Source organism: Accipiter gentilis, chromosome 1, assembly GCF_929443795.1.
Source record: "Accipiter gentilis chromosome 1, bAccGen1.1, whole genome shotgun sequence".
Taxonomy (NCBI): Eukaryota; Metazoa; Chordata; class Aves; order Accipitriformes; family Accipitridae; genus Astur; species Astur gentilis.
The window spans coordinates 17,550,551-17,577,249 of NC_064880.1; the positions used below are offsets into that span (position 1 = coordinate 17,550,551).

The 26,699-nt window shown below is 38.1% G+C and overlaps 1 protein-coding gene across 1 annotated transcript in view; it reads left to right on the top strand.

Annotated features, from left to right (window-relative positions):
• Positions 1–26,699, top strand: part of DUSP19 (dual specificity phosphatase 19) — a 538,714-nt gene that overhangs the window by 54,964 nt on the left and 457,051 nt on the right. The window lies entirely within an intron of this gene.

Genomic DNA, 26,699 nt, shown 5'->3' on the forward strand with positions numbered 1-26,699 from the left:
TCAGAACAGCGGAGGTGGCAACTGAACTTTAGCATAGTGAAATTCCGCTAAATCTCTTCAAGTCTCTTCTGTGAATTAAGGAAACTCTCTGTCCACAGATGGATGTCCCATCTACTGTTTTGGCTTCTGCTTATATACAGAGTTAATGAAATTTCAGACCCTTTTCTAACCCTGCCAAAAAAAAATAAAAATCTACAGTATATATGTGCTCGCTTTACAGTTAGCAAAAAGCTAAAATATTAGTTGTAGACTAGTACAAAGGTGACATGATTTAGTTTTTTTCCCTGATTCTTTTAAAATATGTCCACCAGTTTTTCAAGAATGGAGAGGCCACAATGTTGGAAAATGCACAGGCAAACAAAATAACTTACTTTTATAAATACAAATCCCTACTGCCTTCCATTTTTTGCCTTGAATTTTACATCTTAGTCAATAGGTAACAAGAGAGGAAAGATGGAGAGAGATCTTGGAGAATATCAGTCCAGTAGCCTGCCTGCCTTTTAATCTGTATTGATTCTATTTCAATTACAGTTATTTCATCTACAGAAATTAAAATTGCAGTAATGAAATACAACAGTGCTATCTGTCAACTGGCATTTCGGATGATATTCACGTGCACAATAGTGGCATGACTGTTAAAAAAAAAAAAAGAGAAATTCTTGCTTGTCCACTTATTGTATTTTGAAAGGGCAATAAGAGGAAGTGATCATATGCTCTGGTGTTTGGCTTTGGGCTTTTTTTTTTTTTTTTTTTGTTGAGAAATAGCACCTGAAGAATATTTTCACTTAGAAATCAAGATATTAAGAAACTAGAAGGAGCTCTCAGAAGGATAATAAAAGGCTTTCAACACTAAGGTTACCCAATTCTACCTTTTCTCACAATATATAGTGCTATTGGATAGCTTGAACATGGACAAATACAGCAGATAGCAGATGTACAGGATCATTCCCATGTTGGGCTGACAGCTTGCTGCCAGAAACGCAGTGCTGCTGGGTGGACCTTCGCAGACCACTGCTGACACTGGTGCTCCTGATGAAGGTGGGGCCGTTGGCATGTACTGAAAGCCATGGATGTGTGTTTCTAGGCTGGAGTGGATTTGCATCCAGGCAGCTCGGAGCATAGCTTGCATCTGCAGCCAGACCAGATAATACTCTCTGGGCTTTCATTCTCTGTGGTTTTGTTCTTGCTAAAAAAACAGCCCCGTGTGTGGAATGGAAAACATCAGTATGAGGGTAGAGTGAGTTGGCTCTGCTGGAACTGGTCCATACTTTCTTTGTAAGTATAAGTTAATGATCAAATGTGATTGTCAGGAAACTCATTTCCTTGAGAGCATACATTTAAAAAGAGATATTAACAGTGTAGCGCGGTAATCAGATGCTGCAATACCCATGGTAAAATGCCAGTGTTCCAGAGATTTGACAAATCCAGCATTTGTTATTTACCTATCCAAAATACTTGGCTTTGAAAAAGCAGTGCTGAGTGCCAGAAGAAGGGTGTTCATTACAAATTCAACACAACATGCAGTCAGCTTCAGCACAGAGCTAACTGTAGGGGGTTTCTTTGGCTCTGCTTATAAGGTAGAAACTATACTAATTGGCCCATAATTCAAGCTGAAATAAGGAAAGGAGAAAGATAAGATGAGCTGTCAAGGGAAGCAGCTAGATTTGCTGGTGATTTTTGGGTAGCGAGTTGAGGGAAAGGAGCACTTACCCTTGAGAATTGCACAAAATCATTTGTAAACTCCTCAGTCTTATGAATCATTTTGACTGTTATTGTTATTAATTATTTGCACTGAAGTAGCACTTGGTGAAAAGAGTTATGCTAAAAAACCTATTCTACTGACTTCTGCAAAAGCACGCAATAAAAAGACAATCTTTCCCCTGAAGAGCTTTTAATCTTAATGCCACTCTTTATTCACACTGGTTTTTCTTCTCATTTGAATAATTTCATTTGCTATTTCCACCCTCTCTTTTATTCCAATACAGGGCACCTGAACCTCTTCCTCATAGCTGTGTTGGTGTTTGGCAAATATGAAATTCATGCATCTTCATTTTTTTATGTCTCTGACTAGCCTTTGGTTTTCTTCTTCTCAGCATGTGGTTCCTTTTCTCACAGTTCATCTTCCCCTTCTTTTTTCTTGCCTCCTTTTCTGCTATTTCCTCTATTGTCTCAGTCTCATTTTTTTAACCGTTCTTACACTTCTCTCACCTTTTCCATGCATTCTTTTTGTCTGACATTTTCATTCTTGGTTCTCTTTCAAATTTTGGGGGAGATTTGGGAAGAAGTAAGTCTTGTCTTCATTTTTCCTAGCTGCACTTATTCTGGTGAATTGTTCTATCCCTTCTCACTTTCTATATCCAGCAAGAATCCACCAACAAGAAAGGTTATTTGGGGAAGGCATACCTTTTAATAGAGAAGATGATGCTGCACCATGACTCAGGGCTGTGCTGGGTGTCACTGGTTACTGGAAGATCCAGCTTTGGGGGGGGCGGTTTCTGGTTCTGGAGGGTCTTCAGTACAAGGCAACTGTACTAAATTTACTTGGGATATAGCCTGGATATTATAGAGTTTTATAAATAACGAGCTTACTTTGTGAGCCCCCTGGCTAAGTTCCAATATCATCAATTGGATCATGGTGAAGCAGCAGAAACCAGGCAAAAAAGGACAAAGTTATCTGGCAGCAGCTTGTCCTTCTGCTCTGCTATTAATTAGGGTGGCTTGCCATAGTTTATGTGTACAATAATTACAGCTATATTGCCAAAGTAGCCTTTAAACGGGAATGTTGTTGTTGTCATAACTGTTATTGTTCAAGCACTGCATTTTTCAATTAGGGGAAATACATGAGATACATTATATATAACAATCTCTTTTAATGATAACAACGGATATGGAAATTAGTCCAGAGTATAAAATTAAAGATATTTGAATAATTATAGTGTAATCAAGTCAAAATTACTGATGCCTTCATTTGAGGCAAGATTTATGTGGAAAACAGCACAAGAAAGTACGTGCTTTGAAATCTGAAAGGCACTAGTATTTGATGGCACATTTGCATATATTGCACCAAATAAGTTTGGTTTTTGTCTGTCAAAGATTTAAAATATAAATAACAGCCACTAGGCTAGTTTTCAGCGGCTTGGGTATGTTGACAAACTACTTTGTTGTTCAGTTTGCTGGCATGTCTTAGATGTTTTGGTGTGGTGGATTTGCAGCCTAAAGGTGAATTTAATGGTGGTCAACAAGGTGGCTCAGAAATGTCTGCATTACAAATGCCTGTTTATTGGATTTTCTTGGAGAAGTTTCAATTTCTGTCAGTTCCCTTCTCCCCTTTCTTATCTGATGCTACACATATTCTTTATTTAAAGACAAATAAGGAAAAAGGCCAGGGAGCCCAAGGGAGGTCAGAAACATCAGCTCAAGGGACAAGTAGTCATTTTCTTATCCTGTGCAAAAAACCCCACCAAACACAACACAAAAAAACCCAAACAAAACCCCAAACAAACACCCCACCCAAACAAACAATAGAAGAAAAACCCATCCCAACCTACCAAAAGCCCACAGCTGCCCTCTCCCCTGCCTTTTCAGGCTTTGAAGAAAACAACCTCTTCTGTAGTTTGTTACATCTTATAGCAAGCGCTGACTTGCCAAGCTAGAAGAGGGAGAAGGGAACAATTCAAAGCTCTGGCAGACTTCCAGCTGGTAAGTCTCAGGCACTGCCTGTGTCAAAGGAGAACTGGAAACAGAGCTGTGAACTCCAGTCTGTTTGCTTATTTGTGCAAAAAGGATGGCATGAAAACTATTTGTATCATTTGACTTCATTGCAGAAAGTGATAAAGGCTATATTTGTTTTCTATTTTTTGGCGGGGGGGGGGGGGGGGGGGGGGGGGAGGGATTTAGTTCCCAAATGTTATGTGAAAAGTTGACAGCAAAGCCTTTATAAGAACTTTAAATCCTTAAAGCAACAGGCGGATAGTTGTGGGTTTTATATTAGTGGAGAGAAAGGCATTAGAGTTCAGCTACTTGTTAAGCTTTAAAATAACAGCAGCATCAATTAGCAATGTTTAGGAAAGTTGCTGCTAAAGTCAGTGAGCCCTGAGATTTTTCATGCACTTGGGCAAAGTTGTCTCAACAAATGAGAAGGCAAATAATTTAAATGAGACCAGGTGAGCTGGAAAACATTTGCAGTAGTGTTTCTTCTTGTCCTCTTTGGATTCCCCCCCCCCCCCCAGTTTTTTCAGGGCATAAACATGTTAGGTATCACAAAAGAAAAACCTCAGTAAATTCTGTGTAATCAGTAAGAGTATGAAGGACAGGAAAAAGGGATGTTTTCAGTGAGGTTTCTGAGCAAAAGGAAGCAGAGATTTATTTTGTTAACAAGTGTAGATAGGCAATACAGGATTCTCCTGTTTACGTCTGTTTTCCATGGTAGATGGAAATTAGCAAAAAAATCTCTCTCTCAGCCATAAAACATTGCTGGCCATAACAGTGTAGTTGTATCTGACATCAGGCTTAGGAAACGTGATGCAAATTAGAACTGCAAAAGCTAGGAAGAAATACGGAAACTAGTGGTCAAGAGGCATTTTACTGCCTCATGATAAGCTCTTGCTGCATTCAAACAGGATTTTGAAACAAATAAGAATTTGGACTGGAATACCTAGTAAAAACAAGATTGTTGGTTTTAATCCTTAGTAAGGAAAGGTAGAGAATAAGGAAGATTTGGGGCTTCAATTCTTGATGGTTGGCTCTGGTCCAGAAAGCATAACAATAATTTCTTTGGGGATGGCCAAGCAGAAATTCTTGGCAGTCTTGGGTATTAATGGGAAGAGATTTTAACTGGCAGTTAAAATTACTCTGAACTACAGTTGGACTTCTTATGGTGTTGTCTAATGAAATTTTCACGAGCCCTGTACAGTGGTCTCCATGCATGGTCTCATGCTGCATGGAGTGTTCCACCATGGTAATGCTTCATGACCTGTAACGTTGGCTCCTCACCTGCAAATCCCAAGAGTACTGCATTGAAAATGAGCAGGAAATAGTATGTATCAACAAATTGCGTGACCTATTTTTACAGCAATTGGAATAGTTGTCAAAAGACGAAGTAGTGAGTTTTGGGAAATGGCTAAGAAACTTAATAAAGCGGAGTGGTTCATTGGTCTGGCTGAAACAGCTAATGTTGCGGATGCATTATAGAGCTGAAGTTGATCCAAATGAGGCCCTTGGCATGTGCAACTACTGGGGGGAAGAAGTGGCACTTCCGATTTTAAGAACTTGAAGTTCTTATGATACTGTATATATTTAATCTGTCTGCTACTAATTTTAGGAATTACTTGTTTAAAATTTTGTTCATTGCCAGTTAATTCACTAATGAACTCAGCAGTGCATCTACATTGGGCTATATAGTCTTAAATCATATTATTGGTTTAGAGTATCTGAACTAGCGGATATTTAGATAATGCCTTTGAAGAGCAATAAGAAAATGGGAGAAATTATTTTATACTTTTATTTAGGTTTTAGTCATTTGTATGAGAAGAGTTTGAAATCTCCATTCACATCAAGTAAATCAGGTTTTACCATGCAATACAACAAAACCTTTTGCTGAGATCCAAGGAGGTGGTCTTAGTGAGCTATAGAAGATCAGAGTGGGACCAGTGCAAGGCACAGGATCTTGTAACAAACCTTGAGTTCCGTTAGGGTTATTATAATCAGAGTTTCTCAAGTTGGAAACCAATATGTGGTGTGCTGGGACCGTACCAGTGGTAACTGAATGCACAAATAACACTTGCTGAAGCATGGGATAATTTTCTGCAACCATCTGAGCAAAATTAGGACGTTCTATTTCTGTTTATGCAGTTTAATTTTCCTCTTGCCCAGTCCCCCCTGCCCTGAAGCGCCCCCCCCCCCCCCCCCAAAGCGTTATACCAGAAATACATTTGCTGAAGTCAATGGCAAAAATTAATGTGACCTAATGCAAGACAACATAAGCAGATTCCTACATCTAGACTATAAAAAGAAGACAATATGAGCAAATATATTTGCGTTTGTGGTGAGATTCAGGCAAAGCTCTGCAGTGCTTCCAGTATCAAATCTGCCACCTTTACAGTGCCATGGTAGGCTTGAAATGACCAGAAGAAAAGAGTTCACTCCCCAATCTACTTGAATGGATCCAAGCCCATGTTATAACTTCTACTGTATTTGTGTTACTCTGTACTCAGGCTCTTGACAATACATCGTCAAGAGGTTGGGCTTTTGCTGCTTAAAAAGTTATTTCATTCTAGTAGGGAAGGGAAGTGTTTCTAGTGTGAAAAGTCAAGGAAGAAAGGAAACTCCATTGTGCTTGTGGGTTTTCCTTAACTGCTGCTAATCCAAGGCAGTTTTATCATCACTAAAATCTTGGTTTCATTCTAAGGGAAAGTTGCAATTTTGATTGTGTTTTCTAGTATCTGCGTATGGTTAGAGATAGCTGAAAAACATTTCAAAGTTGTTTCTGTATTGCAGAGTTCAAATTGATCAAATTTGATTTTTTTTTAAACGGCAACAAACCAGATTCCCTTGGAAAAGGGAAATGTTGGAAAAGGAAGGTGTTCTGTTTCAAAGAATGTTTGTTATTGCTTTACTTGAACCTAATTTTCAGTGAAGGAAAACATTACTCAAAACAATGTTGCAATAAGACCTCTATTTTTTCTTTTTTTGAGCTTTGTTCTTCCTTAAATCAAACTTCATTATTTATTTGAAATGCATGAATCATTTTTATGAAATGTTAGAGTTAAGTGTCAGGTTATCCCTGAGAGCATTATGTCACTGTCATCAATGTAGAGTTCTGTGGAGAATAACACTTAACCATCTCATATGGAGTGCTTTGCCAAATAGTCCTCAAGATCTCCTTATTCATCCCGTAGCAACCACTGGTAAGCATTTATGAAGCAAACTAATTCAGAATTTACTGTTTCCTATTAAAAAGGTAGTTTTCTTCCTTATAGTGAATTATGCAAATGAGACATCATTATTCCTTCCCAGGAATAAAACAAAACAGAAAAATAATGAAACGGACAAAGAACTTGCTTCTCACAATGTGCCTGTGCTTGCTAGAGTCAGAAATATAATTGACAGAACAATTATACTTTCATTTCCTTGAACCATTCTTCCATGCCATTTCAAATCTGACTTTGGCAGGTCAAAGAAAATAACTGCATGAGCTGATGTACTGCAATCAGACTGTGCAGTCTGGCACAACCCTCTCCCAAAAAGTCACTTTGTAGGGGGTTTGCTTTTCCACTGCATTTGACAATAATGCGAATGAGAGCTTTGATTCCCTGTTGGCTTATGGTGGTGAGCCACTCTTTTCAGGCAGTCTCCTGTCAACTGAAGAATTAAAAAAAAAAACAACAAAACAAGCCACCCTACAAATAGCATATAATAATGTTTACATAAGGGTACTTGCTTCTTCCAGGGCCTAATAACGTGTCAAACATGATACATTTTTTAAGCAATGCCTAAGTAATAATTTTTTTTAAGCTTAAAGCTAGGTAATTTTTATTCATTTTAAGTCAATTTCTACTGCTACAAAATGCCTACTTTGTATTGGCAGGTGTGAAATAACCAAATGTCAGGTTTGAATCTTGCAAGCTTGTTTTACATAAATTTTCATGTGCCCACATGTGCTGACTGAAGGCAGTGGGTCACACACACACAAAGAATCTGGGTCAGACTATTAAATTACTGAAATCCAAATTCCACTCTCCATTAGAGCCGAACATGTCTCTGAAATGTCTGAAGGACACAAAATCCAATCAGTACAGGTGAGTAGTGCTACCTATTCCCATCTATAACAGGAACTGTGGAGTTCTTCTCTCCTGGGGAATTATTCTTTCGCCTTTAGAGACAGTCAGTCTTCAGCCTTCCTCTCCAAGCACAGCAAGCCAGTGTTGGTACAGCTGATTTCTAAGCAAGGAAATGGGCTTCTTGCAAAAGGCACTGAGATGCACTGGTACTGTTAGAAATAAAATACAGACCCGTGTTGTACTGAAATGAGTTGGAGACATCATAGAACAAGCTTGCTTTTATCATAATTTGGATGACTTCAGCGGTGCTACAATTGCAACAAAAAGATGTTGGCATGTAGTAAAGTAAATGTTTCTGTTTAGACTGAACCAAATCCTGCTGAGCTATACATGACATTGGTGAAATGCAGATGTTTGTTTTGCTCATCAAAAATGTTTGTTTTCTAAGTTCAGAAATAACATTTACTTTCTTTCCTTTTTGTCCCTCATGACAGATGCTACTTGTAGAAAGTATATACTTATTTTATGTAAAGTCAAATGAAGCAGCAACTACAAATGACCTTTTTACTTTCTCATTTGCTCTAATATTATTTTTATTTATGTGATTTTGGTACACCTTTAAAATTCCTTTCTGCGTTTATGTAAAGTATGAACATCTATGCATACTTATGTTATACTGTCATTTTAAAAGTAATGCATTATCATATTTTTCCTCACTAAAATTAAGTGTCTAAATAATAGACAAAGTACTGTAGTCATATCCTGAAGCCATGAAAGTTTTAGTGATGATTAACCAATTATAGTTGCCACACAGGCAAAGACAGATCCAAAATTCCTTCTTGTCAATAGGTTTTGATTTATGCCCTACATAAAAATAGATGTCCTTCACTAACATTTGTGGTGCTTCTTGTCCCTTAGGTACTGATGCCTGTTTATAACGGATCCCAAGTTTTGAAGGTATGTTCTTCAAATTCCCATCTGTTACAACAAATCACTTGCCATATGGAGTTGCTTCTGCTGTACACAGGAAAACAAATGCAGTGGTGGAATAAATCATTTATGTTCAGACTTAGCAGAAAATGTGTTAAAACAGTGTTATTTGCATTGTCTGAGGAAGGAAGGAGCAAGCTAGCAGTAAACGAACATACGATCAGACTAAACTGTTCTTCTATGGCTGTGCCCTACTTGAGCATTGCCATGAGGCACCTAACTCCTTTCTTCCTTCTCACCTAGCCAGGCTCTAGCACTTCACAAATTCAGGATAGCAAAACTGGTAAGCAGATCAGGTAAGATTCCTACCAAGGAGTCCGAAGTTTGAGGTTAAATGCTTTCCTTTCTCCCAGACCCTTTCTGTGGTGGGTGTTGGGGATGAGCGTGCTTGTGGTGGGAATGTTGATGTGTCCCGGGCAGCTGTCAACTGAGCTGTTGTGTCTATTTGGTCATCTGAAGCCTTTTTGTTAATCATGACCGCTGCTTTTCTTCAGCTCAGAAAAGTAGCAGTGTGAAGAAAGGCATTTAGCATGTACCTAAGTCTCTAAAAAGTCAAATAGAACTTTAAATAATGCCCATAATGGAGTGTGTCGTTTCTAAATAGAGATGCTATATTTTATACATTAGGGACCTATGGTATCCAAAGGCCAACTAGCTTTCTGCAGAGTGTATTTCAAGTCTTGGTGTGCATGCTGGATATTGCATTCCCCAGAGTCTTTCTGTAAGAACAGCAGGAGAATTTTATTAGGTAAGTAAGAACTAGGTGGCTCATTACCTTTGTGGTACATCATTCCCCATAGGATTGTTTGCTGAATGATTCCAGTAGTTTTGCTCCAATACCCTTGCTTGTGAAGAGATGCTCTCTCTAAATTGTTGATTAATGGCATTAATAGGTTGACCTTTTTTATTGTATTTTAATCCTTGTTAAATTTTTTTAAGTAGCTTATTACAGATTATAGTCATGTAAGTGACATATAGTGATCTTAACTCCGATTACTTTTATCCATTTTTATGCCTCCTAGGCTTTCTGTAATGGCTTCCACTCGGAGGTTGATACTTTTTAAAAATCAGTGTAATTCCATTGACCAGAGTGCTCTCATGCAAGACAATAAGTAAATTTTCTGGAGTCTGTGAAACTATGCTGACATGGCATGTGACCAGATGTACTTGGTAACAGCTCACAAATAGGGTATTAATTGGAAGAGCGTGTCAGATTTGATAACAAAGAAAAGCAGAAATATTTGCTCGTCTCCAGACAGGTTGAGGAGGTGTCTGACTCACATGGTAAGTTTATGACTGGGCAGCAATGACATAGTTTCCAGAGCAGTATTTATATACAGCTTCAAAAGAATGGAAACAACAAGTTGAGTAGAGATTCTTGCTCTAATAATTTTGTATTGCACAGTACTTTCCCAATTCCAGCAGTCACTGTGTGCCACTTGGATTTCACTGCTAAAACAGCTTAAATGTTGCTCTAAATGGCATATGTCCATGTTGGGGATCCTATGGGGCTGTGAGGACAAAGTCTGCTTAGCAGGCTTTCACAGAAATCCCAGGGAGGTCCCTGTTGTCTCAGCCGCATCCTTATGTCAGCCATACAGGTGATGACTATGGTAAAGGTTAACATACCGCTTCCATGTTGCTGATGATCTTCCTATGCTCATTCCTTTTATGGATGGATTTATATTTTAGGGTGGTTTTTCTAAGCCTAAAGCAATCCCAGTTCAGGGAGAATTTGTCCCAGAATCCCTGTACCTAAAACCTTAGACTGGAACTTCTTGAAAACAAAGCGTTCTGAGATGACATTGTGCTGGCAAAGTCTCTTTGATTGAAAGATTTTCTAGCTGGAATCTTTTCAGATGAGGAATGTAATGATGTATTTATACCTATCCATGAAAGATTGAATAGGATAGCAATGGTAGAAGGTTATCTCTAGGGGCAGTCCAAGGACTAAGCTGTGCAAAATTACCTGTGCTCAGATAGTTTCTATCAGTAGGTATCCAGAGTAACTCATGAGTTGCCTAGCTCACACAAACTCATGCAAAGATGTCTGTAGCCCAGCCTAATACAAGCAGGATCTTATATTAACAATGTATGTGTGGTGAAAGAGAAAAAGATAGTTTTAAAAGTATATATAAAATAATTAGTTTTGATATAAAGGACAAGGTTCTGTTGTGCCCTGCTCTGGCTACATGAACTTGCAGTAGAGGTAACGTCTGCCTGTGAACTGCCACGTGCTTGCGCAGTATAATGTCTGGAGGTGTTTCAGATGCCTCCCTGATGGGAGACCTTATGTGGGGAGGTGAGATGGCAGACAGTGGTAGGGTTGGCAGGTTGAAGGACATGGCCACCAGGTCCTTATGACACTGGATGTGGTGAGAAGTGCTTGTGGCTATTTGTTAATTGTGTAGGAGTGCTTTTGAGCTTGCTCTTCCTGGTCTTTTAAACAAGCTTGCCTTCAGAAGGATGGCTTGGAAAAGCTGGATCCTCTATTCTCGTTAATATCCCTCTACCTTGTACTGCTTGCACGGACAGAATTTTGGCCATGAGCCTTCAAAGTTAGTTGTCTGAGTCCAGAAAATCTTTAGTGGTAAACTAAGAAACCTAGAAGATAGGAGGTTTGGACAGATAGCTCTCTCCTGTCCCTGTCAAATGTTTTTAAGGTCGAACAGTTTGATGTTTGTCTTATGAGCAAGGAACAGGCAAGCATAACTCTCTTTATAGGAGTATGTCCTACTATTTCTATGATCGTTTGGATAGATTTCAGACAGTTTTAATTCACTTTACACAAACACTGCAGAGTTGTTTTCAGCCTTTACCTGTTTGAGTCACGGCATTTGCTTCTCGCTTTGTCTAGAAATTGTAGTGGCACAATCAGCGAAAGGGTCCTAAAAGCCTACCTCTGCTGTGTCTGTAACCTGCAAAAAAAAAATCAGCTTCAAGCTTGGAAACACTCAGGTATTCACTTAATATGCACTTGAATTGTTCCACTGACTTCACTGAGAGTACTCATGTATTTTAAGTTGAGCATGTGCTTGAGTACCTTACTAAATCAGGGTCCATAAGCATAAAATTAAGTATATGTGTAAGTGCCTGTGTATTCAGGGCCCTAACGGAAACCATAGTAAATACAGAGTTGCACTTTTACAATCATTAACTGAGCAAAAATCTCACTGAAGTCAGTAGTCATTTTGCTGAGTAAGTCCAAGAGGCATCTGGCCCATACAGCTCTCATCCCCAGCTGTGACTCTTCATCCACAAGAGTTAAAATACAGCACTGATGCACCAGGCTGCAAGCGAGGAAAAAGAGGTCTAATCCCACAGCAATTTGCCATGTCTGTGAGAAATTCTAAACCAAGGTTTTAGAATGGAACAAAATATTCAATCTATTCAGCAGAATAAAAGCAAGCAATTCAGTTCATTGGTTAATATGACCTTCTAATGCACAGAAATAGAGCCCAATGTTGTTTCATTGTAGGCAATGGGTGTCTCACTAAGGGACAGCACAACTGTGACAAAATACATCTAACTTAGACGTAATTTAAAAAAGACCCAAACATATAAAACCATGTGGGACAACATAAAATCACACCAACAAGCAGGGTTGTAACAGAATCGTTCGATTTATTAACAGACACTTAAGGAATGCTCATGAAAGGAAGAGCTCCAGATGTCACTTTTATATATCTCTCCAGGTTCCCCTTAATATGAAAAATCAGTCAGACATGCCTATATCAACCCCCCAAATCTCAGTCTTCTGCAGGTACTGAAAGGCACAGAGCTTTTCTTTCTTTTAAATGGTGCTAGTGGGAGAGGAAGGCAAAGGGCTGATCTTTGAATTAGGGCTGGATGCAGAAGTACTTAAGTTTATTTCATACGCACAGGAGCCCAAATGGCTGAGGTCAATAGGTTGCACCTCCTTTTGCCTGGTGGTTAACCCCCACCCCTAAGGTGTGGTATCTTGCCCAAAGAGAGGATCAGATCTCTTGCTGATTTAGGGCTCACACAGTTACCTGGAGATGCTGTAGACAGTCCTGAAATATTCAGAGATAAATGTGTTCCCACCCACCCCTTCCCCCGTTAAAGCTGTGCTGTAAGAAAAGTCTCCCTTGGGCTACTGGTCTTTCTCCAGGCGAAGTTTGCTGGTGGCAATCATAGAGATGGTGGTGAACTCCTCCAGGCAAGCAACAGGATCCAAGTTCTTCAGGTGGTTAAGGAGGGTGGTGTTTTATAATGATCTAATTTGAATGGGCCTCTATTCAGTCTACTGACTTTTGAGGCTTGATCCTTAGGTTTCAGTTTCTCTCCAAGTTTTGTAAAGTGATCTATCTAGCTGGGGAGAATAGTTTACATCAGACAGTAGGAAGCTAAGGAGTTGGTTATTGCAGTGCCAAAGCCAAGTCTCCCTTTTGGATCTTGCTGTGTTTCACAAACACACTTGAATTGATCTTCCTCAAGAAAAGGAGTGTGTGTTTGTATCTCAGGGTGGGAGGGCTCTGAGGTGTTGTACAGAGAGGCACTGGCCATCATGTACAATGCCATTCTTCTAGACAGAGTTTCGTGGGCTACAGGAAGATCTGCTGTGGCATCGTCTGGGCTGAGCAACTGCCAATCCAGAAAAAAGTGTCATTAATCTGGGGTCTTTATTTTATTCTCTAATTCTTGGGGTTTTTTTTCCTAAATTGTCATGTTGTTATGTATGGAGTTATCTTGCAACCAGTAAGCGTGCCCTGTTCAGAGCAAGGCGGTAGCTCCACCTATTCAGGATAAACATGTAAACTCTTTCTGAACTCAGGACAGGTTTATCTAAGGATTCTCTATGTGATAGTAGCAGCTTGGGACTGTCTCATTGCTAGAAATGGGGTATGAAGGAACAACCTGCCTGCAGAGTTAGATATGACTGAGTAGAAATCCCTGTTGCTAATTCACAACCAAGATTTTTCTGGTAAAATAGAAATTAGGACTTTGTAACAGATCAAAAAACAAAGAAGGATATGTGTTATTTGGTTACAATTCACTGCGCAATACTGCTGTCTCATATGGCCACAAAAGACTAGGGAGATTATTAAAAGTATCTTCAATTTCAAAGAGAGGATAAAAAAAGGCAAAGGAAAGGACAATGATGTTTGACTCTTTCCTATATTATGCTACTAGCTTGTGACTATGCAAAGTTATAAAAGAAAGAAAAGAATGTGATGGTTATTATGTATGTGGAATTGGCATAGCAACATTGTGATTTAAAGTAAAAGAGTGATACTGTGTGAGTCAGCAAAAAGAACAATGATAGGAGACTGGGGAGACAGCTGAGTCAGAGAAGCTGTTTGTGTCAGAAGTCTGAAGAAAATTAAAGAAATGCTGAAAATAAAGTCTCTCAAATGTTAGTTTAAATTGTACAGTAATAGTTTATATAACATGTTATAGAGTTCATAAAGTTTTTTGTATTATTTATGGTCCTAATAATCATACAAGCATCATGTTTTTTTAAAAAAAATTTTCAATAATGCAAAAGAAACTGTTGAAACAGCTTTCAGAAAACTGAAAGCAAATACTTATTAAATTCAGAGTAGGCTATGGTAGTTCAAAGACATCAGTTACCTTGTTTATACTCTGTAATTAACTTCATAAAAGACAGTAATTCCCACTTTTTTGAAACAAAGAAGTTTCCATAAATTGTGGGTAGGCTGATCTTTTTTTTAAAATGTGAACTTCTAGTAATTGTAGTTTTTCTTATGATTTCTAATCCCAATATTAAATTAAAGTTGTTATCTAGTTTGTGACTCTCAACTACATTACTTTCTGTCCCCTAGTATGAGAAGCAGATTTCTCAGTTTGACTTGAGGTTGAAAATCTTGTTGTCTTTGCTGGGAGTGGAAACTTCACAATAGCTCAGTGTTTCCCTTCCACAGCCTGCAGGAAGGGGAGGTGGTGTTTCAGCCAGTAAAAACTTTTGGATGTTTCGGAGGGGAACGGAGCAGCTTGTAGTGCCCACATTTGGCTTGGACGCTGGGAGGGTAGAGGTGCAGAGCCTGTGCACCCACCAAGGTAAAGCATATTGGCAGCAAAAGCACTGTCTGCAGTAGTAGGCTTAGAAAAGATCTAGGCAGGAGGTGTAGCCTAGTGAAAAAATTTGATAAACACTAAGTTTGGAAGGAAAAGGGAGGGTAGGAGTTATCAGTTGGGTAGCTTATGCAAGTACAAAATTGATGCAGTTGGAGCTGGTGGAGTGAGAAAGCAAGCAAGAGAAGACATAAGGTGAAATGGAATATAAAGGAAGGAGATTATTGCTTGGAGTTAGTAGACCAGGAGATGGAGACACAGAGGAGAGGCAATGGGAAACAAGAAGAATGCTCTGAGGCACTTGCAAGAAGGATATGACATAGAACTGAAGAGTTAATAAGAAATAACGACAGAGCTTTATCTTTAGTTTGTTTGGGTTTTTTTTCCCATTGTAGTTGTATTTCTTTTTCTGCATGTTTTAAATTTTTGTGGCTGGCAGCAGTAAAATGCCAAAACTTGCAGTCTTGGCTTCTTTATTCTTGATGTGGTAACTTAACATGCAACTTACTGTGCAGTTATTAATAAAAATTGCAAGATGGAACAAATACTGTTTTTATGGTAACCACAATAAAACCAAACAGGAACATAGTTTTAGGAAACGAGATGAGGTTTCAAAGCAAGATGTTTATGTGTTTAGGCAATTTGGCTTGTTTTACATGAGGATCTTCGTTCTGAGGTGTGTTGGTTTTGGCTCGGATAGAGTTAATTTTATTCACAGTAGCTAGCGTGGGGCTATGTTTTGCATTTGTGCTGGAAACAGCATTGAGAATTTGGGGATGTTTTCATTACTGCTGAGCAGTGCTTACACAGAGCCAAGGCCTCTTCTGTTTCTCACACCACCACAGCAGTGAGGAGGCTGGGGGTGCGCAAGAAGTTGGGAGGGGACACGGCTGGGACAGCTGTCCCCAACTGACCTAAGGGATATCCCAGACCATATGACATCATGCTCAGCCTATAAAGCTGGGGGAAGAAGAAGGAAGGGGGGGGACGTTCGGAGTGATGGCATTCATCTTCCCAAGTAACTGTTACACGTGACGGAGCCCTGCTTTCCTGGAGATGGCTGAACACCTGCCTGCCAGTGGGAAGTGGTGAATGAATTCCTTGTTTTGCTTTGCTTGCATGCATGGCTTTTGCTTTATTGGTTAAACTGTCTTTATCTCAACCCATGAGTTTTCTCACTCTTACCCTTCTGATTCTCTCCCCCATCCCACCGGGGGGGGGGGAGTGAGTGAGCAGCTGTGTGGGGCTTAGTTGTCAACTGGGGTTAAACCATGACATGAGGACACCCCCTCAAGCCCCCCTCCAATCTTTTGAGAGCAAGAAGACTAACTATTTTTCTCAAAGAGACATTCTGCGACTTTCCCTAGATGCAAGTATACTTCTTGAAAGTTTTGAATTACTAAAAGGTAAACTGATTAAATTTATCTTAAATGCCCCCCTTTCTGCAGGTTAGAAAATGGACCCCCTGTTTTTGGTGTGTGACACAGAATGGTATGAGACCTGACCTATTAATGACTTGTCAATTCAGTTGAGTAACTTCTACTCAGGTTTTATTTAGTTCTGCAGTGTCTTGCTTAATTTGTTTTGTGAATCTTTCTTTTTTTTTTTTTTTGTTTGTTTTAAAGTCATGGATTTAATTTCAGTTTTTCAAATGCCTCAGCAGTAACTTCTGTTATTCTTGACATTTCTGTGTCACCATAATATGAACTGCTGCAGTGGGAAACATAATCCTCTAATCTGGCTAGCTCAGAAGTATTGTTCATATAGAGACATTTTCTAATTCAGTGTATTTATTAACAACTCTGAGCGCTCTGTTCACTCTGGCATCTGCATTGGGAATGGTTTTCTTAATGGAAACTGTAGTCAGACAGCGGGCTTATGTCTATAATTTATTTCACTAACTGGAATAACAGTGCTGGTTCATATGATTATAAGATTGAATGTTCTACCTTTTGGTTCAAGAAGCTATAAAATATGCATACATGTGTGTGTATATATATGTGTGTATATATATATTCAGATTGCCAGTAAATCAACTCTCTTATTGAGAGGGCTCATCTGAATATTAATCCAAACTCTCCTAAGTTTTCTGGGGAATCCTCGAAATAATTTGTGATACCTGTTCAAGAAAGCCAACTATTTTGGCAGTTTCAGGTTTTCAGATAAGTATTCCTTTTTCTGTAGAAACAGATTTTTCCATGATATTTTTTCAGAACCTTAGTTTTAAGAAATGGAACATTTCTGACCAGTCTTAGTATTTAATTACTTTATTTCTCATCTATTACCCCAAAAGCTTATGCTGATTTGCTGTCCCTGGGTATCCTAACTGTGAGCCTAATGTGAGAATTGATTGTATTCAGGTCTAGCATGGACAGAAATTTGGACTGTGAGATTTGTCACTGTTTTGGTGGGCTGTGTGTTTCAATAGCATCTTCTTTTCAAAGGAGTAATAATTTTGTGCTTTTCTGTCACTTCAGTGATGTTATATAAAGCTGCCTCCAGGATGTACTTTTAGGAATGGTGCCTGAGTTATTAGCCTATTAATGCATAGTTTGATAATGGCCACTGTTGAAGTCAGAAAACTGGTCTGGATGAGTTTGCAGGATAACTGATCTGCCACTTAGGCTTTCATTTGAGTGCTAAAAAGGACACATAGCAAAGAGTGACTACATAATACACAGAAATACTCTAATAAACTTAACTAATATCTGGATGTGCAGATACGTTTAGTAAAATCAAAGCACATTGCTTCTCAAGCAGGTATAAAATCCCAGGATAGAGTGGAAGATTATTAGTGATATGATTTAATTTAGACAGTCATACAGTTGAACTAGAGGTTAATGGCAAATACTGTCATGATCTTTAGACAGAAGACTGAATCGTCAATATAGGAAATACAATACTGTATCTCCATGAAACTAAGAACCATCCTACTATGACTGTTCTATGCTGGAAGTGTGATAGAAAAGGTGCCTTTATTCCTGTAGGAGCAAAACTTTATTCACTCTGTCCTTCCCCTCAAAAAAATCCAAAGAAAAAAGGTTTTATGCAGTTTCCCAGAACGAAACAGAGGATGAAAACATCCCTCAAGCTGCAAAGCAAGAAGAAAGGTCCTTAGCACTATATGATGTTTTCTATTACCAAATGCTCTGAAATCTAAAAATTAAAAACAAGAGCAAATATTTGTATTCATCTGTGTGTGCTATATTATAAACACATGCTCAAAGCTTTATTTTTTTTTTTTGAGAAGTACTCATTAATGACTATGATTAATTGTAAAAATAATATAGTCTGATTGGGAGAAAGATAAGGTTATAACATGCAATTGTTTTGAAGACTGGAAAATTGTTTTTCTCAAAAGTTAGCACATTTATTAGAAAGCCCTTTGATGTTGTAACACCAAGCTCTTGGAGAAACAAATCAGTGCTAGTTGGTTTCATCCTTCATTGGCAGTGGCATTTCAGATTTGGCAGTGTATGGAGAACTGTTTTTGGCTGAAGTTGTTGGTGCAGTCACTGAATGATGCTATTGCTGTAAAGAGAAAAAAAATTTATTGGTGGGCTACCAAGGATTGCACTGAAATCACAGAAGAAATATCTGTGCATGTTGCAACATAACATGCTAAAAAACCTCAAGGGAGTTAGTGCAAAAAAGTGTATTTTGACAATCTTGGAAATAAAGGGAGTCTTCGCCAACAGTGTTTCCGTTGCACTGTTACCGGGTGCTCTTGTTCCGTAGTAGCTTCAAGACATCCATCTTGTATCCTTAAATCTGTATCAGTTTCAAATTATTCTTTGTTGCTACAATCCCTCTTGAACCTTCTCTCTTCAGCTCATGATTTCCCCTTAATATTTTCCCAGTTTACCCACCTTGTTTCTTTCTGTATCTCTGTGCTCTTCCCTCCACATGCTAAAGACTGGCAATGCCAACCTTGCATGTATCTATTTGTTACCATTTCCATCATCTTCCCTAGCTTGCACATATCTATTTGTTACTATCGCCATCATCTTCTCTACTTAAATTTTTCCTGGAAAGCTGTACATCAGTGCTTCTAATAATAAACATTGTTTGAGAGTCCTGTGACATCCGAAAGAACTAGAAATATGTGGCTATACATGTATACATCTTCAATTTACTGATATATTGCTAAAGGAATTTTGTACAAAATGGAAAAAACAAAAGCTACTTAAGATACTCAGACTTGGGTAAATGTTAGCATTCAGATATTTCCTTTTGTAGCAAGTTAACACTTAATATAGCTATGATATGAAATTCACTGGGCCTGAGTACTCGGCACTTGTCCATTGTATTTATAATTTCTGTTCTCACTGACCCTTTCTAGGGAGTCATTGAGCCCAGTGCAATAATTTGCTGCAAATAGCCCTTATTCAAATGAGGAATTGCTCATGAGAATTATGAACTCACATAGTGATAGCTCTTACAGGATCAGATCTAATAAAAGGTCACATGATACAATTTGTTATGTAAATGAGTTTTCCACACCATTTCTCTCTTCCTAGTTGCTCTGTTACCTATGCTGCCACCATACTCCAAAGAAATTGATTATTCTTCCATTTCTTTACTTTAAATGAAATGTTTACTGAACCTAATTGATACCACAATGTCTCTTTTTGCAGGGCAAAGAGAATTGTGCAAGAGTAATTCAGTCTATTAGGTTATTCACAGCCATTGTGTTTGACTGTGCCCTACTGCCATTGTATTTTTTTCTGAAAAATATTGGAAATCATTCTCACTGATGGGAAGCAATGAGTCAATCGTGTGAGAGACAGTGGATTCAGTAAGCTCAATGCCAATTATTGTAGAAAGTTTTAAAAGTGTCTTTGTCCATAAAATGTCAGAGCTTTTTTTTTTTCCTCCTCAAGGTTACTTTGAAAGCAGATATTTGGAGGCTGCTATGCACTCTTGATTATTCTGAGAACCAGTGAAGAAAGAAAACAAATATCTACAGTAAGAGACAAGCAAGCAATGGGAATGACTAGAAAAGGTGAAGAGAGGTGCAGTCAATTTTGTGGATTTCAGGTAAGCTGGTGTAGGGTTTTTAAGTCTGCTCCTGTAAAAGGGGACCTTTGGGTCTTAGAGACCCTGATAGGCCTTGTAGGCAAAGGGCAAAACAAAAGCATTGCCAGTTTCTTGCTCTTTCACCCTGGCAATCCACAAGAGCAAATGTTTCATGTCAGTCAGCAACAGTTCCTGTAATGCAATTAAAATGCAAATGCATAAGTAAGCCCACTGGCTACTTCGGCTATCCTATGGAGGTTTTAATTTTGGCTAATGCTAATGTGTGTACTGTTTAGAATTTGGTCCCATCAGCGTTGTATTGAGCTTTACTTGTTACAGTGACAATGTCCTAAGGCTGTGTCTATCTTTCCATCTTAAATCCCTCTTCTGTATGAATGAATGCCTCATTTATTTTGGCTAAAGTTTGCCCATGTAGTCTTAGTCCATGAGCCACTCGCGTTCCGCTGCTTTTCAACAGTTTGGTTCATTCAGGGGATAAAATATGAATAAATTTCAAATTTTTTTTCTTGGATTGGCATAGCATAAATTACTTAAAAATACACTAGCTATTGATTTTGAATGTTAGTTAATTGTACCTTGGTCTCTATTTTACTACTGATTCATAAATTTAATGGACTACATTTCTATCTTGGTTTGACAGCATATAAAGACTGAGCATTAAATGTAAACTATGGTTGTAGAATGATATTCCTTGATAACAGAATGGTTTTTATTTTGGTGAAGGGACTATTCCTAAGGAAGCCGATTAGGGAGGAAAATAGAGACATGAAAGAAATACTGTTGTTCATTTTTCCCCACCACCTGCTAGAGCAATCTTTGTGGTCATGACCGTTGTAATACATTCATGTGCAAGGTATTTCGTGGTGTGAAATCTTTATTTCCTTCTGATTACCATTTCTCTTCTCTTTGTAGCCTTTAGAAAATAAAAATCAAAACTGATGAGAATCAAACTACAGAATATGGGAAAAGCTGAAAGTACACTGCCTTTTTACCAATTTCCTGACAAATGAGATACTGTACTCCCGAGTCTTTATTTTTCAGACAAAGGCTGTGAGAACAGCAAGTGGCACAACGTGATTCTCTTCTTGTGTCAATTACTTTAGTGAAAATGGGAAATAGTGGTACTGCAGCCCATGAGTACCCTTGAAACGGTCAAGAGCTGCAAACGTATGAGACGCTCTGCTCAGCATAGCTGGTTTATGTACGCACACCATACCCTGAAAACTGCTCTGCTGAGCTCAGTAATTTTCTTCCCACTGTGAGGAGATGTTATAGAGGGTTGTTGATTATAAACTTTAATAGAATTGAAAGCCAAAGTATACAGACACCTTGTATCGGAGATGGCCTTATGATGGAAGTGCACAGTATGCCTTGTTCTTGGGAGATATGAATATAGACTTCTATATTCAGTGAAGAGTGTAACAAAGCTGAAGCACAAGAAATACCACAGCTCTCCAACTAGAAAAAAAAAATAGACAAAATCCATAAAAAGGAGGCAATTTAAGTCACCCTTCCGGCTTCAGGCCTACTGCTATTCCTTTACAATAGCAGGCTGCATAAGAATAAATGAAATTAACCTGCCATTAAGCAGTTTTTCACAGCTCATGTTTAAAAATTACACCAGTATCAACAGGCAGACATGAAGCACAGGTACTGCTGCAAGCCTGATTGTGTTGCATGATCATGTAATTGTATGTGGTTGGACTTCCTTTTTCTTGTCCTCTTGCTTAACAAAGACTGCAAGCACAACATGAAAAGCTTATGAAGCTTGTGGGCAATCTTGTCTTTATGCATAATCTGATCTTTCTCTTTGTAGTCTTCTGAGATTTGGTGTGTTGGTTATGAAATTCTTGCTGTCCTTTCTAAAGTAAACCCTGTCTCAGCAACAAAGCAATTGTGATTTTCCTGGTTAGATGCTGAAATCGAGTCATGTAGTGAGCAATAGTCAGCTGAATTAACTCTTGGGCTACTAGTGCCTAGAACTTACCATTTTATTGATGGAATAGTTTCCTAAGGATCACTAAAAAAAAGCAATTCTGACAATGTTTCTGGCTTAATGAAAAGTAGGAGGGCAGATAGATTGTGTTCTCAGAAAGATTTCCAGCACAGATTCAAGCACCACCATGAAGTTCAAATTAAGTCCTAGAGTGTTTCCAGTGTCTTAGGTACTTAAATTCTCAAACTGTAGATCCATTAAAGACAATTTTGGAACTACCTTCACTGGAAGCAAAATCGTCTAATTTTTCAAAGCTCAACCATCTTTGGCCTCAGCTTGATTCTTTTTTTTTTTTTTCCAAAGCTTTTTCTGTCTGCTACACAAGATAAAAAACTGTAAAAAGACAACGTGTAAGGAGAACGTACAATAGATAAAAGCATAGTTACACAGTGGTTGAGTTTGAAAGATATGCTCAGTCTTCTAATCTGTCTGCTTTCAGCATCATGAAAGACTACTCTCCACAATAATCTCTTAAGTGCTTTATCTAATGCTGACACTCAGTGTTCATTGGTACAAACAGTGCTAATATCTTGGCTAAACTGATAGTTGGCAAGTTCTGTTAATGCGTTTGAGTTCTCTGTTGTACATAGAGCAGAGTGTGTGGGTGTACCCGCCTCAAAAATGCTTATTAACACAAGAAATATTGAACCAGTCCAAAAAGTTCCTATTCTCAAATTAAAAAAAAAGTTTTGAAATAAACCCAATTAGCATGTAGGATTTTCACTGAATTTAACTCCTGCATATACCTGTCATGTCCTGAAACAGTCCATTAAGTGCAATTAGAGAATTATATACAGACTTCTGGCTATGAAGAATGGACTTTACGCATATGACTTCTGATCAGAAAGTTCTTATGAGGAGTTTTTTTATGGCAAAGAGGAATTTTAGAAATTAGAACTTTTTTCCTTCTCTAATAGGGCATATTTGGTTGTGCTATTTTAAATAAAGGCCATTGTGAAAGGAATACTATCAGTTGGAGTGGTTATAAGAAGTTAGACCTTTTTTCAAAACAAAACAACCCTGGAATTACAGGATTCAAAGAATAATATACAATGTGTTTATAAACTGCCAGCAACTTTTATAATACTGAATAGTTCATGCCAAACTCTTCTTTGTGATAACATTAGGCCAAATTCTCTGCTTGTATCAGGGAATTAAGGTTTCCTGAGAGCTTTGGCCCATCGTGGATTGTAAAAAAGCTTACTAAAGTGTCTACATTTATATATATGCTTTAAAAAAGGGATTTTATTAGACAAGTAAGGGGGTTGAAAACAGTACAAATAAATCATGTTCCCGAGGGTCTAGCCCGTTCCTTCTTCTTGAGGATATTATCTCTGCGGTACTTACTGCTGTTTGAAAATAAAATGTGGTTTTCATAAGTCACCAGAAACTCTCTTCTGAATAGAGAAATGGAGGACACCCCACTGAATATGAAAATATGTCTTTCTGTATAGTCAGTTTTCAGTGTAGCTAGTTTCACTGCATGATTCTGTAGCGGAGGGAAATGAAGGTAAATTAGCGTTTCATTAATTGGGTTCAGATTCAGACATTCCACTGTTCAGCTGAACTCAGATTTGAGGTTTTATACAACTGGTAGTGACTTGTACTTCTGCTGAGACCTACGCTGTATCTATTTGGAGAATTGGGATTTTTGTTCCATCTCTAGTTGGTTGTATCATACAGCTGTGTATCTTTAAAGTACCTACATGACTTTAAAATTGTCCCAAATCAATGAATTGTAATAATGGTGAAATTAAGCTATATGAAACTATGAAACAGAACAAGGAAAACAGCTCAGTTAGCATTGTATTTTTGGAGCACATCATCCTTTTTCTAAATTGCATACTTTCCTTTTTTCCCTTTATAGCTGACACTGAGGTGTCTGTTCTGCTTTAGTCTGTAATACATCTTCTGAGGCATGGTGTTCCAAAGAACTCCTTCTGCTGTAGATGTCTGAGATCAAAGCTAGTACCTATTAAATATGCTAATGAAGAAACTTTAAAACCGGTTTAGTACATAAGTACATTTCAGCAAGAGGAAAATGTTACTTAGCTAACAATAGTTTTCATGTCAAATGCAATGCAAAACAGTTGATATATCTACAGCACAAATTAATTCGTTTTATGAAGTGGACTGAATTAAGGGCTATAAAAAGAATTGCATTATGTTATTGTGGTGAGTGTTGAACAGCCCATTCAGGTAGTTTGCATTTGTAATTTTCCTTAGAATATTAGATGTAGGAAATGTTCCAGTTGCTCAATTACATTTAACATGGCAAATTAGTTCAGGCAAAATATAGCTGTCCCATTCAATTCTAAAGTTAACTTTTCATAGAGTATCAAGGTGCTGCGAGTAAATCCAGACTACTCAATCTAATGCATAATTAAAAGCTGTAATGCTATAAATACATACATTGCTCAGATGGGCAGTGTAACAAAGGTATAGCTGATTAGTATTTGCCTAACTTTGTTTATATCACTGAGATTAACAGCAACCTAAGCAACATTGCGAACACTACAAAATCCTAAATATTTCTGAATGAGGATTGAGAAAATACTACGTATAAAGTACATCTTGGGTAATCTGTGTGGATAAAATGTTACCTGCCAGTGGAAAATGTACCTTCTGTCAATTTTTTCATCTCCTCCCTAATGTCTCTGTTCCCTGCATCTCAGTGTGCTGAGCTGGGCTGCATGGTTCAGCGCAGGAGAAAAGCAAAGGATAGTTTATGGGAGAAAAGAATAGCACATGGTCTCCCTGCTATGTTGCTGTATACTTACCCTATGTCTATCAAACACAGAGACATAAAAGAACTCCTAACTGCTCTTCCTGGATGATCCTACAGCACTAGTTGGAATGTAGTCTAGAGAAAGTGCTTCTCATGATGCATAAGGAAGTGTGATCATCCCATCAAAACGTGAGAGAATATTATTTATCTGTATTAAAAAGACTAATGAAATGGAGTATGATCTTGTGCCAGCTGTGGCTTAGAATTTTCTGTTCCTTCATTTGAATTACAAAGCTGGAAACCCCACAATCAGTGCAGGGCATAGAAAAGATGGAGAAGGAAGTGATTTAAAAGTGTTTTTTCATTTCTCAAATCTGAACGACCCGAGGGACAAGTTCAATTCTTGGTTTAAAGAAGAGCAGACATCTGACATCCTGTAGCTCTCTAAAAAATACAAGTTAAAAATGTCTGGGCTGTGGGGATAGAAAGCACATGATTTTTTTTTCTTTTCTTTTTCATTTTGATCTTTAACATGTAGGAATTCACTAATGCAGGGAGATTTCTTCCATGCCTTGTAGCCGACAAGTTACATGGGTACATCAAAGGTCTGATCCTGCATCTGTGAGTCTCTATGTTCAGAAGCAACAGTTTATACACATTTTGGTCATGGCACTTTGTGGTTCTTACCATCTTCTATGGCATTAAAACAGCTGAGAGATTTTAGTGATTCTGGACCTCAACTGTGTGTGTGGCAATCAAATAAAAATAGCTTTTAGGAATGGCAGCCAGTACGACATGTTGATATAGAAACTGTTTCCTATACAAAAAGTTGTAACACCAGTCCTAAGCATATTTATGTTATGCATTTTAAAGTGCACTGACCAAATATTCTGAAGGGAAAAGGCATATGTTATTGTGGTCCTGGGGCAATACTAGAGTTATAAGATTGATTTTATTTGGTGTTTATTCAGCTATTCTGGATTAACTATATTATTACTCTGCAACACTGCATTATGCAAAGCCCTGATATCCCGTGTAGTCTCTATCAAAATATACCTTAGTGTATAATTATGTGCTCAAAATGTCAAGATGTAACACCACAGGTCAACTCAACCTATGAAAGTGTGCACCAGAAAACATGCTTTAGGATTCCTGAACACAATTTTGTGAGGCAGGTTGTTAGGTTTCATGTTTTGTTACTCAAAGTTTAAGAATGGTGTATTTCTACCACAGTCCGATTAGCTTTTCTTCTAACAGGTGGATACCTGCTGAGATGCATACAAATGCCTGGTTAACGCAGGTCAGCGGAGCTCACCAGGTTTGGTCTGAGCCACTTAGGTAAAAGAGACGTAACAAACAGGGCCACTGAGGTTAACAGCTGAACAGGGTTCATCTATGTGAAGTAGTTCTAGAGCAAGGGACCTACCACTTCAGAAATTACCAGTCTTTCTCTTGAAGTTAAGTATCCGTAGTTAATTAAAAGGGCAATATAATTTTGTGGCAAAATCCCAGGGCAGGTAGGTTTGTGGCAGGGAGGGAAAGGGAAAGCCGAGAGGTGATCTTGCAAGTGCACTCAGTGGTATTTGTGCATATTGATTAATAGTCGATAAGGCACATAAAAAGCCATTCACATTTTAATATCCTTTTACAGGTTGCTGTGTCTATGTGAAGATGTACACCTGTGAGTTTTTCCAGCTCAATTAGAAATATCTTCCTACAAGGATCCCAGAATTAGTATTGGTAAGGGAAGCAAACACCTTTCTGTCTCTAAGAAACAAATAAATCACAGATGAGTGTTCCCCTTTCCTGATAAATTATCATGTTAATGCTCAGAACTATCAAAATTTATTTCACTTTATTATTGCAACAGAACACCAAATTAAGATTTTGGATAAGTTCTGTATTTTTCCTGTGTAATCCATGGCATTCATTATAGTTAAATTACTAAAAGTTATGGGAGAAGACATTTATTTTATAAGCATTTAATAAGATAATGTGTTTCACTGAAATGTTGAAACAGAATGTAGGAGCTGATTAGACATGCCTGCTGTGTCGCCTAAGCATGAACTTGAAGAACTCAAGGAATTTGGGGAGATGTAATGCTACTGAC